Raw genomic sequence first — 14,583 nt, forward strand, 5'->3', positions numbered from 1 at the left:
AAATCACCTTTCTTCCCCATACTGATGCTCGGTTTGAACTGCAGGAGATTGTCTTGACCATGTCTACATGCCTAAATGCACTGAGTTGCCGCCATGTGATTGGCTGATTAGAAATTAAGTGTTAACGAGCAGTTGGACAGGTTACCTAATAAAGTGGCCGGTGAGTGTACGTCCTTTGGCTATACATGTGCCACCTTGTGATTTACTAATTGTTTACATAAATCAATAGTATATCAGTTGCTAAAATGGAGTATTTAGATGCTTATATATAAAATAAGCTCCACGGACACTCCGGTTGTAGATAAAAACTTGATATTTTCTTTATTGAAGTGAAAAAAGGAGATATACAGCCAAGCAGAGGGAAACACACACAGAGCCACGGCTATGGTCTACGCGTTTCGGAAAACTCCTTAATCATGACCTGATTGGGCATGATTGTACAAATTTTTCTGTAACTGCCATAGAAAAAGTATTTAAACCTATCAGAGGTGGTGACCATAGGCGCAAACTGTTAAACAGAGAGAGTTTTGGGATTTTTTCTCTAGCCACAAGAGTGCCACAAGGATTAAATAAAAGGCAAGACATGATATATCAAATCTAAAAGCTCATTTATTATACTCCAACTCCCTCTGTTATCAACATCTTTTTCGTTAGTTGTTGGTATCCCATTTTTATATATGTGTAACACTATTTGTATTAGATTTTATATGTATATGTTTCCTGTGTAAATTTAACAGGTCATGTGACTGCAGGTAGTTGGGATTTATTCCCACCTGCTCAAATGCCCAATCAGGTCATGATTAAGGAGTTTTCCAAAACGCGTAGACCATAGCCGTGGCTCTTTGTGTGTTTACCTCTGCTTGGCTGTATATCTCCTTTCTGTACTTCAATAAAGAAAATATTACGTTTTTATCTACAACCGGAGTGTCAGTGGAGCTGGATTATTTGCATTTTATATATTTCTTGGACTTGGAACAAAGAGAATCCGTGCTTGGACTCCTGGTCATATGCTGCTGTGCCTCCAGGTGAGCTGACTTCCACTTTTCTATATACATTTAGATGCTTATGGACCAGGCCCTTTCTGTTTCTGTTTTCCAGTTCCTGCATTGCAAAAGCTATACCAGTTTTTTTTTATTGTCAGTTTTTTTTATGTTTTTTTTTTATGTTATTGTCAGTTTTTTTATGTTTAATAAGCCATATGAGAGTTTGTTATATGTAGCACACATATTTCCTAATGGCAAAATTTAATATACTTTGCAATGTACTGGAAAGTTGGAAAACAATTACAAATGTAGTGCCCTAGAGCAGGGTAGTGTTGAACTTTGGACATTTTCATGTTTCCCCTATCGAAAAACATTCACTTCTTACTTTGTTTCATGTGGAAGATTAACTTGCATTGATCTATTTAACATAGAAGTTTAACTGCCATTGATTGTTAAGGTTGTATACCGCATGACGTGATGCATTCTGTTTATTTGTACTGTGTCTTATAGAAACTGTAAAAAGGGTTATTGAACATGGAGAGACAAGCTGGTAAAATTCCACATATAGTATAACATGTTTTGGAGGGAAAAATTTGTGGACCACTGTGGAAACTATCTGTTTAGAAACTTACCTGTATCTATTTAGAAACGTGCATGATATTATGGGGACTCTGGAGAACTCCAGAGACTCTATGTAATTATAGAATATTGTTTTGACAATGTTTGCACTGAATTTCTAAACTCCTCCCCCAGTAAAAAAGTATATACCCTAGGCTCCCAATATTTGGCCGGGGTACTAGCCTTTTGAAATAGAGAGGGACATCTAGCTAGACTTTACTCAGGTTCTTCCAGCAGGGAGGAGATTGGAAAAGCCAGCCTTACACTTTGCTTGTATTGTTTTGTACCTAAAGTTCTTCATTAAAAAAATCTTGCTGTTCACTGTAGACCCTGACTCTCTGGACTTACTTTCCATTGGGGTTCATCACTTCCTACCAACCCTCCACTTTTTTAATTCATTAAAGGGATTGTCTAAGCACTTAATTAGCATTGCATTCTTACTTTGTTTTTTGGACAAGTTTTTATGGACACCATAAAAGCTCGCAACATACACACTGAATGTGTCCATAAACACACACTGGCAGTTAAGGGCATTCTTTTGGCCTTCGTCTGCCCAGTATACACTGTTTAAAGCAGGAAACACTGGATTAAAAAAATTTAAAAGTCCCCCATTAGAGGCCATGAGGGAAGATGTATTATATTATGTACTATATTATATTTATCCCTGGCCTCCACTTAGCCAGGGATACTGTTTATGTTACTGTTTATGAGGACAGTTACATCATTTGGGACATCGACAGCAGCAAATCAGCAGCTGCTGTCGATGTTCATTTTTCCTTCCTCTGTCATAAGGATATGTTGGGCATCCTTCCAACATATCTGTCATAGCCCTCTGAATGGTATCAAGCTTTATGCTTCTGTGCTTGAAAACCACTCCCAGGACTGCTTTTGATTGACAGCTGCCATTCAGGATCAGTTCTTTGGAGAAAGGTGGGTGTGCTGTTTTTAGTTTAGTTTGTGTTCAGCTATGGATTGAGTGCTGGACAGCCGAACCAGTAAGCTGCTGGTGGAGGCATCTAGGAACTCCTAAATATATCTGCCTAGTTCTAATTACAGGTTGCTGGTTATTTCAGTCCTCTGACAGTTGTCCGTTTCCCTTTACTATTGCTTTGCTATTCTTTGTATCTGATCTCTGCGTCGTTTACTTGATCACCTCTATTTAAACTGATTTTGAATGACTTTGGTTATCTGTCGTCTCTGTTTTTTGCCTCTCTGTCTTGTCATCTTTCCTGTGCACCCATTCAGGGTAAGAATTGTTGACCAGAAGTCCAAGTCCATTAGGGTTTGCAAGGTTTGTTAGGTGCACACTAGGTGCCACACATGGAGAGGAAAAACAACAAAGAATGACAAGAGGCGCCAGAAGTGGAAATAAGTTTTGCAGAGACAGTAAATGGCAATTTAATAGTGAATTTGAAAAAGTTACAACTGAATGTTGACAGAGAGTGTACGCCAGAATGGAATGAATTATTTTGAGACCAGAAATTTTGATAAAGTGAATTTTGAGATTGGCTAATTCAAGAGGATACGTAAAATGGCATTGAAACAAAAACCTTCTACCTTTGAGCCAGAACCCGAAGGGGCCAAGAAACCTGTTAAGATTGGCCCACTTGGATTCTTGGCTAAGAAGTCCTTAGTTTATATTGAAATGGAGGCGTTGTTATTTTTTAGCCGGTTGTGAGCCCATAGAAGACAAGCCAGGCCCTGATAATCACAAATTCCAAAGGAGTAACCAGTCCAACCAGGTAGCACCCTTGATTCATTTAAACTGGAAGTCACCATTGAAGTAGAGTCCTTACAAATAGGGGTCAATAATTAAAAAGGAAGAAAAGGCAGTCCTCATGACGAGAGAATATTATTTGAAGGAGGTTGTTAGTTTCAAACATGTCTTACTGTCTCCAATCTGGGAACCCTACCCAAAACACCTAAATCAACTTAAAATTTAAAAAATGGCATAAAAATTGATTCCAGAATTTCCATAAGCAAAAATTCAGAAGTTTACACTAGCGCCCATGGGAGGTCCATAGTAGCTGCTATAGCCTCTCTGACTTTATCACAATATCTTGATTGGCTAGAGGCCAGCATTAGAAAACATTCAATCTTATAACAAGGACACAAACTATTTCTTATGGATGGTTAAGGAAACTCAGTGGCAAAGCAATTTTAAATTATGCTCTATCGACATTGAGAGTTTATACATCTGTATCCTAAATGATAAGGGTGTTGCTGCCATCAGGAAAATCCTAGATAATGCAAAAAGTAACCAGGGTACATTGAGTTTGTAGAACTTGTGCTGACCCATAACGCTTTTAAATTTAACCCCTTAAGGACGGAGGGTTTTCCGGCTCATTTCTCGCTCTCCAACTTCAAAAATCCATAACTTTTTCATTTTTACGTGTACAGACCTATGTGAGGGCTTATTTTGTGCGTAACAAATTTTACTTTCCCGTAATGTTATTTATTTTAACATGCCGTGTACTGCGAAGCTGAAAAAAAATTCCAAATGTGGAAAAATTGAAAAAAAACCGCACGTGCGTCACGTTCTTGTGGGCTCAGTTTTTACGACTTTCACTCTTCACTCCAAATAACACGCCTACTTTATTCTTTGGTTCGGTGCGATCGCGGTGATACCAAATTTATAAAGGTTTTATTGTGTTTTAATACATTTTCAAAAATTAAACGAATGTGTACAAAAAAGAAAAAAAAATTTTTGCCATCTTCTGACGCTAATAACTTTTTCATACTTTGGCGCACGGAAATGTGTGAGGGGTCATTTTTTGCGAAATGAGGCGACGTTTTCATTGCTACCATTTTGAGGTCTGTGCGACATTTTCATCATTTTTTATTTCATTTTTTATGTTCTGTAAAAAGGTGTAAAAGTCGCATTTCGGACATTTGGGCGCCATTTCCCGCCTCGGAGGTCACCGCCGGCCGTAACCGTTTTTATATTTTGATAGATCGGGCATTTTGGGACGCGGCGATACCTAATATGTCTGTGATTTTTACTGTTTGTTATGTTTTATATCCGTTCTAGGGAAAGGGGGGTGATTTGAACTTTTAATATTTTATTAATTTTTTTTATTTTTTAAACTTTATTTTTTCTTTTTTTTTTCACTATTTTTTAGACCATCTAGGGTACAATAACCCTAGATGATCAGATCGCTCCTACCATATACTGCAATACTACAGTATTGCAATATATGGCGTTTTTGCAGGTCTTACATTACAATGAGCCACTGGCTCATTGTAACGAACCTGCATAAACCATGTAGCCTCGTGTCAAGAGAAGACCCGAGGCTACCATGGTAACCGATCGCCGCCCCCCGATGACGTTCGGGGGCGTGGCGATCGAAAAAAAGATGGCCGCCGTCTTTTAAACGCCGCCCGCGACTTTGCGGGCGGCGTTTAGAGGGTTAATAGCCGCGATCGGTGCAAGCACCGACCGCGGTTATTAGCGGTGGGGGTTTTGTGCAAAATGCAAAAATCCCCACCTCTGTATGAAGAGGACTCAGCCCGTGAGCCCTCTTCATACATCCCTTATACCTCTGCGCCGTAGAGCTACGGCGCAGAGCGTTAAGGGGTTAATAATGTCTGGTACATCCAGAGAGAGGGTACAGCCATGAGTACTCCTCTTTCATTTAACTATGCTAACCCCTTTCTGTCCATATTTGAAGACTAGTACATCTATTCCACCAATTATAAATAAATGAACTATATCCACACTTATCATCGCTATGTCGATGGTTTGTTTCTATGTAGACAGGGCCAGATGATGATTTTAAATGTATGGTGGATGACCCAAATAGGACCAATGATATGAATAATAAAAATCTTTATTTATATAAAGATCATTGCTATTTTTATTCATATCATTGGTCCTATTTATATATAATCTTCACTATGAACCTGGGAGGCAACCATCTGGCCCACATTTATTAAAGCCTTTGTGTCAGTTTTCTGACGGACTTTGCACTAGAAAGAATGTGCAAACTGCTTGCAGTATTTAAGAAGTGTCCACAGCATGCCCCCAACACCACAAATTTATTGCACATAAAGGGGTGTTCTGGAGCAGAGTTGAACTGCATGCAACATTTATTACTGAGTCTTAATAGAATTGTGTTGCGCTCTCTATGTTGAAGGTACACCCAAAAAGTTGGTGCATACTTCCCAAGCAGTGCAGCGTGCGCCAGATTAAAGAACCGTGCAGCACATTTCATTAATATGGCATACACTGCACACTCCACAGAAAAACTGCACTTAGTGCAGTTTGCACTACTTTTGATAAACATGGGCCAATGAATTAAAAACTAATTTTTCTGGAAAAAGTATAGCTAGAAATGCCCTTTTACACCACAACAGTTACCATCCTTCATATGTGAAAGTATCTTTGCCATATGGGCAATTTGTAAGATTATGTATGATAAACAATAGAGAAGTAGCATTTGAGACTCAAGCCCTTGAGTTGAAGGCCCTTTTACAAGCACTTGATAGGGTTCAGTCTGAGACACTTGAAATAATCATTGAATGTAGCATAGAAGAAGAGTCAGAAAGACTGTTTACATTTTGTAAATACAATTGGGAAAGTAATAAAAAGGAATTGGCATACGGTTGAGAGGGATAAATACCTTGATATTGTTCAATTGTGGCAAGAGGTCCACTTGTATATTGCCACAGAGGTAAAGCCTTGAAGTGATCATTTAGTGAAGAGCTCCTTTATTACACAGAAAGGTACATGGTCAGAAGACGTAGTCCCAAAGGGTAACGTCAGGTATGGCAATTGTAGGTGCTGTGACCAACTAATAAAAGCAAGAACTATTGTTTTTAGTGACCAACAGGTTAAAATACAACATTTTATCACATATAAATATACAATGTACATGTTGTCCTGCCCATTAGGGAGAATTTACATTGGAAAAGCGATTATTCAAATGAATACAAGATTCAAAGAACATATGAGATCTATAAGGACAGGAGTAAGAGAACCAAGGTTGATCAAGGACATTCAAGAAATGACACAATGGTAACCTTTGAGTCTTAAAATTTGCTGCTATTGACCGTAATCGGCTACTACTACAGAAAGAAGGCAAATGAATGATAAATCAATATGAGTATAATATAACAATTGTTGGAGGAGTAGAGTTCCTTTATCAAGAGCTTTATAACCAGATTTGTTTTGGAATATATACAATAATGGAATATATACAATATGTATAATTCTTAGCTTTGTCACCAAAATCTTACATAGGGTTTAGATTACAAATCCAAAAAGTTGAGCACCCTGGAGGTAAGATTGAAACATTATAACCTCCAGTGAATGTTACATAATTTAAGATTGTGGTTTCACTTTGATTGGCATGGGTTATAGATTCACCCACCCACAGTTGAAATACTCCTGATGTCATCACTGGCTGGATATGGCTCAATTGCGTTCTTCCCGACATTGAACGTAAAAGTAGTGCATGGCTGGAGGTGAGTTCCCGTATTATGCAGTACTATTATGTCATGCCGGTACCAGAAGCTGCAGGTATCAGTTGTATACAATATACGACAGTATTGACAATTTTCTTTTCCTCTATACATTCAATATTTAATAAAATATCATCAATAAATTAAAGATCCACTAATTGCCCACTAATCCAAGTTGTCAAAAAAATAAAGATTGTATAGCCTTTACAAAGTGACAATGTAAATCTGCTCTGAATGGCGCAGCTTCCCTTCAATGCCATGACTTGTGCTCTTACATCTGTTTGTCACCTCATATGGTGTATTGTTGTATTCGGGAGAAATTGTGTATAAAACGTTATGGACCGTTTTGGTATTTTATCCACTAAGAATGTGTAAATTTTTGAATAATACATTCATTAAGATTTCAAAATTGAATCTGATTTTGTTTTAACTCCTATAAAACAATTAAAGGGTTAACAAACTTCATAAAAGTTGTTTTACATACGTTGAGGATTGTAGTTTCTAAAATGGTGTAATTTATGGAGCATTACTATAATTTAGGCCAAAGTTATTAGAAATTTAAGTTTATCCCTCAAAAGGATTTAGCTTTTTTTTTATGAAAATGTGAAAAATCCTACAAAAATGACAAGGTGGTAAAAAAACATGTCAACATAAAGCAGACATTCAGTAAATGTTAGTTATAAAGTTATTTTGCTGTTATGATTATGGGGCTTGTTTGTCCGCGGCCGAACTTTTGTTGGATTTTCTGACATTTTCGGGTTTTGCACGGCTGTAACAGGTATTTTTCAACTAACATAAATTAAAGTGTGTCACGATAAGACAAATCTCAAAATCACCTGGATGTTAACGTGTTCCAAAGTTATGACCACTTCTAGTGACACATGTGAGATTTGATAAAATGGTCTTTGTCAGGAAGCTGAAAAGTGGTTTCAGCGGCAAGGGGTTAACCCCTTAACAACTTGGCCTTTTTTAGTTTTTTCACTTCCATTTTTCACACCCCACCTTCAAAAATCTATAACTTTTTTATTTTTCCACATAAAGAGCTGTGTTATGGCTTATTTTCTGCGTAACAAATTGCACTTCGTAGTGACGGTATTTAATATTCCATGGCGCGTACTGGGAAGCGGGAAAAAAATTCCAAATGCAGTGAAAATGGTGAAAAAACACATTTGCGACGTTTTCTTGTGGGCTTGGATTTTACAGCTTTCACTGTGTGCCCCAAATGACATGTCTACTTTATTCTTTGGGTTGCTAAGATCACAGGGATACCACATTTGTACAGGTTTTATAATGTTTTCATTCATTTAAAAAAATTAAAACCTCCTGTACAAAAATGTTTTTTTTGATTTTGCCATCTTCTCGCGCTAATAACTTTTTCATACTTTGGTGTACGGAGCTGTGGGTGGTGTCATTTTTTGCGACTTTTGATGGCATTTTCATTGCTATCATTGTTAGGACTGTGCTACCTTTTGATCACTTTTTATTAATTTTTTTATATTTTCCAAAATGGCAAAAAAATGTAATTTTTGACTTTGGACGCTATTTTCCGTTACGGGGTTAAACGCAGTGAAAAACCGTTATTATATTTTGATAGATCGGACATTTTCGGACGCGGTGATACCTAATGTGTTTATGATTTTTACTGTTTATTAATATTAATATCAGTTCTAGGGAAAGGGGGTGATTTGAATTTTTAGGTTTTTTTAATATAATTTTCTTTTACTTTAACTATTTTTCAGACTCCCTAGGGTACTTTAACCCTAGGTTGTCTGATCGATCCTACCATATACTGCCATACTGCAATATGGCAGTATATGGGGATTTTACTCTTCATTCATTACAATGTGCTGAGGCCCGATGCTGTCATGGCAATGGATCACCGCTCCCCGCGACGTCATCGGGGAGCGAAGATCCGCGAAGATCTTTTTGAAGCCTCCGGCAGCATTGCCGGCGGCGATCGCGGTGAAAGCACATGATATAGAACAGGATTAACTATATTAATATTTTTATTGTATTTGTAATTCATTTTTATTTACTGCATTTGGATAATTATAGATATAGCTGCTGAATATAGATAACCTTGTTCTATCTAATAAATAAAGCTGAATGTTTGTGTATGTATGTCCGCTAAAGGAATCTGCACCGTTAAGTTTACAATCACCAAATTTCACACAGCCGATCTCTGTGAAAGTCATAAACTATGTTGTAAATCAAAATTTACACCCTGTGCTTTCCAAAATACACTTATTAACCGCTATATACAGGAGCCATTGCCAGCTGCTGCTGCAGTTAGAAGCTGAGTCATGATTGGTTAACATTTTGCCAAAGGTCATTAATATGAGCTGAGCTTTGATTGGTTATTATAGACAATTAGCATAAGACAACTTATGTGTAAGAAGGATAGGGATAGAAACTGAGAGACAGGCAGGGAGCGTGAGTGAGAGAGAGACAGGCAGGGAGAGTCAGAGAAAGGCAGGGAGAGTGAGTTAGTGACAGAGAGACAAAAGGAATTAAAAAAAAATTCTACCACTCTACCACCACGTCCTTTTTTGGAGGAGGGGGGCATAAAAAGAAGAAAATAACCCAACAAAACATTGTGACTATTTCATTATTTTGTGTATTTATGGGTTTATATTAACTGCATATTTTACATCTTTAACAACTGCAGTGCATATATCTTCTCTCTGCTCTGACAGATGATATAGTATATACAGTGCAGCTGGCACGGCAACAGCTTTGATTATGAATACATTGATTCTTTCATTTCATAAATATCTGATTCTTTCAGAAAAAAATTAATACAATATTAACTATAAAATCTGGAGAACTGAAGTACAGGGAGCCAGGTCAGTGTTTACCTCCAGCTCCCCATGACTTTCTCTGCAAGGCTTACTCAGCCTCCTGGGTGATTAACTACATAATTTTAACACTTCTGTACACTGTACTGCAGAGGATTACTAAAGTGATGTTTTGACAGCACAGAGGAGCATTAATTACGTTAATTATGTTACTGCAGTTTAACACATTCTCGGTCTGGATTCTATCATCAGGATCTAAACCAATCAGATCCAGAAAAAGGCACCAAGACTAGAGGTTGCTAATTACAGCCATACCATTCCCCTTCGCTTAATAGTGGCCCCAGAATCTCTCCAGGAAGGAGGACCGTAAAAACACAGCAGCTCTGCTGTCACATTGAAAGCTGATATATGCTAACGTTAAGTGGTTGGGAAGGGGTCACATTGGTCCTTATGACAGATTTGAAGGGAATGTTAGTTGTTGTTAGTTTTTTTTGCATTTTTTTTTACTGATGTCCTTCCATGGGATGTAAGATGTGTAACTGTAAATGTTATATGTGACAGTTGTGCTCTATTCTGTTTAGAAGCATATTGTGAAATTTGATTATGTATGTTTAAGAAGAAGAAATTACAGAGGTATAATGTAAATGTTTGCTTCCAAAAAAAATCATAAATGAAAATGTATTTTTAAAAAAACCTGTGGATTCATACTTTGCAATGAAAAACAATCCATCTCTCTTGGTTCAAAACATATTCGTGTTGATCTTAGACATCACATGAATTTACATACAGCCAATGCGTTTTTTTGCCAGAGGGTGTCAGAAACGTGTGAAATGCATGTATGTGAAGTTCTAAGATGCGATTTTGAATAAAGATGAATATCTTTTGAAGCAAGTGGCATGGATCATTTTTCATTGCTATATTGCCGAAACCTACAGAAAGAGGTTGATCTGTTGTACCCGGTGGTGAAATATATTGGTGAGCTGGAACTATAGCTTGGAATTCTTACTTTGTACTTTCTTTCGGGCCGTCTAGTTTAATGGGCAAAATAAACAAATTTTTTGGCGTACCAACTTTTTTTTGTGCATGGACTTTTGCCTTGAAGCCATGCCCTTTGCAAATGTTGTGTAATCCTGTATAGAAGATAGGTGGACCAGCGCCCCGGCTTAATCAAAAAATGTCGGAAGGCTCATCTAAACATAGGGGCTTTATTGTTGCGACGCGTTTCAGCTCCGAACCGGAGCTTTCGTCAGGCGTAGTAAAAGCATAAAAAAGACATTCCATATATACACAAACCGGGCCCGGAAGCCACAGCGACATTAGGTCCAGAGAACCGAGGGGGGGGATCAAAGTTCATATTAACGGTATATTCAGAAAAAAACATTTAATTACATATAAAAATGAAAACATTCATAAGAGCAGTAGCATATTTGCAATAAAAAAGGTATTATTAGTGAAAAACCAACTTCTACATATCAAAGGGGAATACTTGACTTAATCATAGATGACCAGTATCACTAGCGATCTTAATGTTAGTACAGAGAGGAGGAGAGGGAGAACTGAGATGTCAATTAGCGCCCCGCATTAGCGGAGGGTTGCTGAAATAAAATCTAACGATATAGCGAGAAAGATGTTTCCATTTGGAAAAAACTATTGAAGGCACAAGGAGGACAATTTTACATGGAACGCGAATACCAGCTGCAGAGGTGATACAGAGAGGGTGCTACAGCGAACACGGCTGATGGCTATCAACACCGTGCAACAGAGGTAAGTATATATTCAGAAAAAACGTATCTTACACAGATTTTATTGTTGCGTAGGGACCAATTAGATTACATGCATCTAATTTATAGATCCAATTCTGCGGATGGTAGCACATAAAGGGTTTTAATTAATTTAAATTATATATATATATATATATATATATATATATATATATATATATTATATATATATATATATATATATATATATATATATATATATATTATTCTATTTATTTATTTCACTGTGCTACAAAGGTGAGGATGTGAGGAGAGAAACCGCATCTCAGACAGATTCTATTGCTTCGTTGAGACCATATGGAGTTTATGTACCCAATTTATAGATCCAGTAAGACTCCCTATGTTTCAAAGAACCCACTCTGTCTGATGTCTCTTGTAGTATTTGTTCGATGGGGTGACTTTAATCACATCAAAACAACCACCGTGTTCGAGAGCGAGATGTTTTGATAGGCTTTGCTTCAAAAAGCCAATCTTGGTTTTGAAGCGGTGACCATTCATTCTCATTTTTAGCGACTGTAATGTACGGCCCACATATTGCTTGCCACATACACAATTCATCAAATAGATCACAAAATTAGAAGAGCACGATAATTTTCTCCTGATTTTGAAAGTTTCTCTTGTAGTCCTTGATGAAAAGGTTTTTGACCCGTGGTTTATAATCGCGCAACAGAGGCATAGTTTATGATTGCATCTGGAAACCCCTGGAAGAATGTTGTCTGAACTTTTGGTATTTACAGATTTTAGCTTACTGGGAGCTTTCATGTCTGGTGGATTTCCTGAATCCTGGTTTGCTTTGGGAACAACTCAGGGAGCAAAGGGTCTTTAAGCAGAATGTTCCAGTGCTTGGATAGGATAGCTCTGATGCTATTGTTGCCTTTGTCAAAAGTGGTCACAAAGTTTAGTAACCTTCTTTTGGACTCAACAGTTTCTGAAAGCTGTTTGCTAGATTTCAGGCAGTCCTGTTGGGATGCTTTCTTTTCCTGGAACCTCTTCTTGAGGATAGTGTATTATCTTGTGTAATCCAGAGTCATCGTACAATTTTTCCTGATCCGATGAAATTGACTATTGCTGTTCATCGTTTTAAAGTGGGTAGATCCTGCCTCCTTCCTTTGTCAATTCCAAGTCCAAAAACACAGTTTTCTCACTGTTTAGATCCATGGTTAATTTTAGACCCCAGGGGTTGGCATTGAGCATGTTGCCGCGCCATATGACGAAAAGATCGTCTACATAGCCTTTGTGGTAAACTATAGTGTTAGACCAAAAATCGAAGCTGTATATGAAAGAGGACGCGAACTACCCTATAAAAAGATTGGTGTAACTGGGAGCTGCTCGAGTCCCCATGGCTGTCCCACGGACATGGTTTAGAGCCTCGGCTAGGTAATCCATTCGATTCTGAATAACTACCCTTTCACCTTTGTCCGCTGAGTGGATGACTTTTTTCCTGCGATAGCCCCCAGGTTCTTCAAGGCAACCATCACTTTCTTAGTAAAATTGTTTCCAGTTTTTTGGAGAGATTGCATTTTTCTAAATTCGCCAGAAAAATGTTTTTATATGATGTCCTCTATGTTGAATGGGGTTAAAGGAGGACTTTTTACTCACACTTTGGTGTGTGAAGGGATCTTGTAGCTTTTCAGCTATATCACTAGAATGTTTGTTTGATTTTTTTGTTATAAAAAAATCTTTGTTGACTGAGCTTTTTGATAAACCTGTTCAGGTCAGTAAAGAGATCGAAATCATTGGTGATCTTGGAGGGAAAAAAATTTGAGACCCATAGACAATATTGAATTTTCATCTGTCGATAACTCATGTGTAGAAAGATTGAAAATCTTTACAGTATTCGTGACTGTAGGAAGTGGATGATTCGTTTATGGTTTTTGAACAAAGGGGGTGGTTAACCCCATAGCGCAATAAGACGTAGCTGTACGTTTGTTTGTGCATGGGGGAGTATGAAGAGGGCTCACGGGCTGAGCCCTCTTCATACTCTCCAGTTGCTTGCTTCGCAATGAAGCAAACACCGTCGCTAACATCCGTGATCAATGCTTGCACCGATCGCGGGTGTTAACCCTTTGATCGCCTCCGGCAAAACATGACGTCGTCGGGGAGCAGCGATCCGTTGCCATGACAGCCTCGGATCACGCAAAAAGATCCGAGGCTATGTTTTAGGCTATTTATTACAATGTGCGATTTGCACATTGTAATAGATGGTGTGCAAAATCCCCATATACTGCCAGTATATACTGTATACTGTAGTATGGCAGTATATGGTAGGATCAATCAGATAACCTAGGGTTAAAGTACCCTAGGGAGTCTGAAAAATAGTAAAAAAATACAAAAAGTATATTAAAAAAACCTAAAAATTCAAATCACCCCCCTTTCCCTAGAGTCATATAAATAAACAGTAAAAATCATAAACACATTAGGTATCACCACATCTGAAAATGCCCTATCTATCAAAATATAATAACGTTTTTTTACTTTAATTTTGCCATTTTGAAAAATATAAAAAATTCAATAAAAAGTGATCAAAAGGTTGTACAATAGGTTGTACAATTCTAAAAATAAAAGCATTGAAAATGTCATCAAAAGTCACAAAAAATGACACCACCCACAGCTCTGTACACCAAAGTATGAAAAAGTTATTAGCGCAAGAAGATTGCAAAATGAAGAATTAAGTTTTAATTTTTGTAAATGTATGAAAACATTATAAAACCTATACAAATTTGGTATCCACGTGATCGTATTGATCCAATGAATGAAGTAGAACTGCCATTTAGGGTACACAGTGAAAGATGTGAAATCCTAGCCCACAAGAAATGGTGCAAATGTGTTTTTTCATCATTTTCACTGCATTCAGTATTTTGTTTTCCAGCTTTCCAGTATACGGCATAGAATATTAAATACCATCAGTATGAAGTGTTATTTTGGTACGCAGAAAACAAG

Source organism: Engystomops pustulosus, chromosome 3 (genome assembly GCF_040894005.1).
Source record: "Engystomops pustulosus chromosome 3, aEngPut4.maternal, whole genome shotgun sequence".
In the NCBI taxonomy this organism is placed as follows: domain Eukaryota; kingdom Metazoa; phylum Chordata; class Amphibia; order Anura; family Leptodactylidae; genus Engystomops; species Engystomops pustulosus.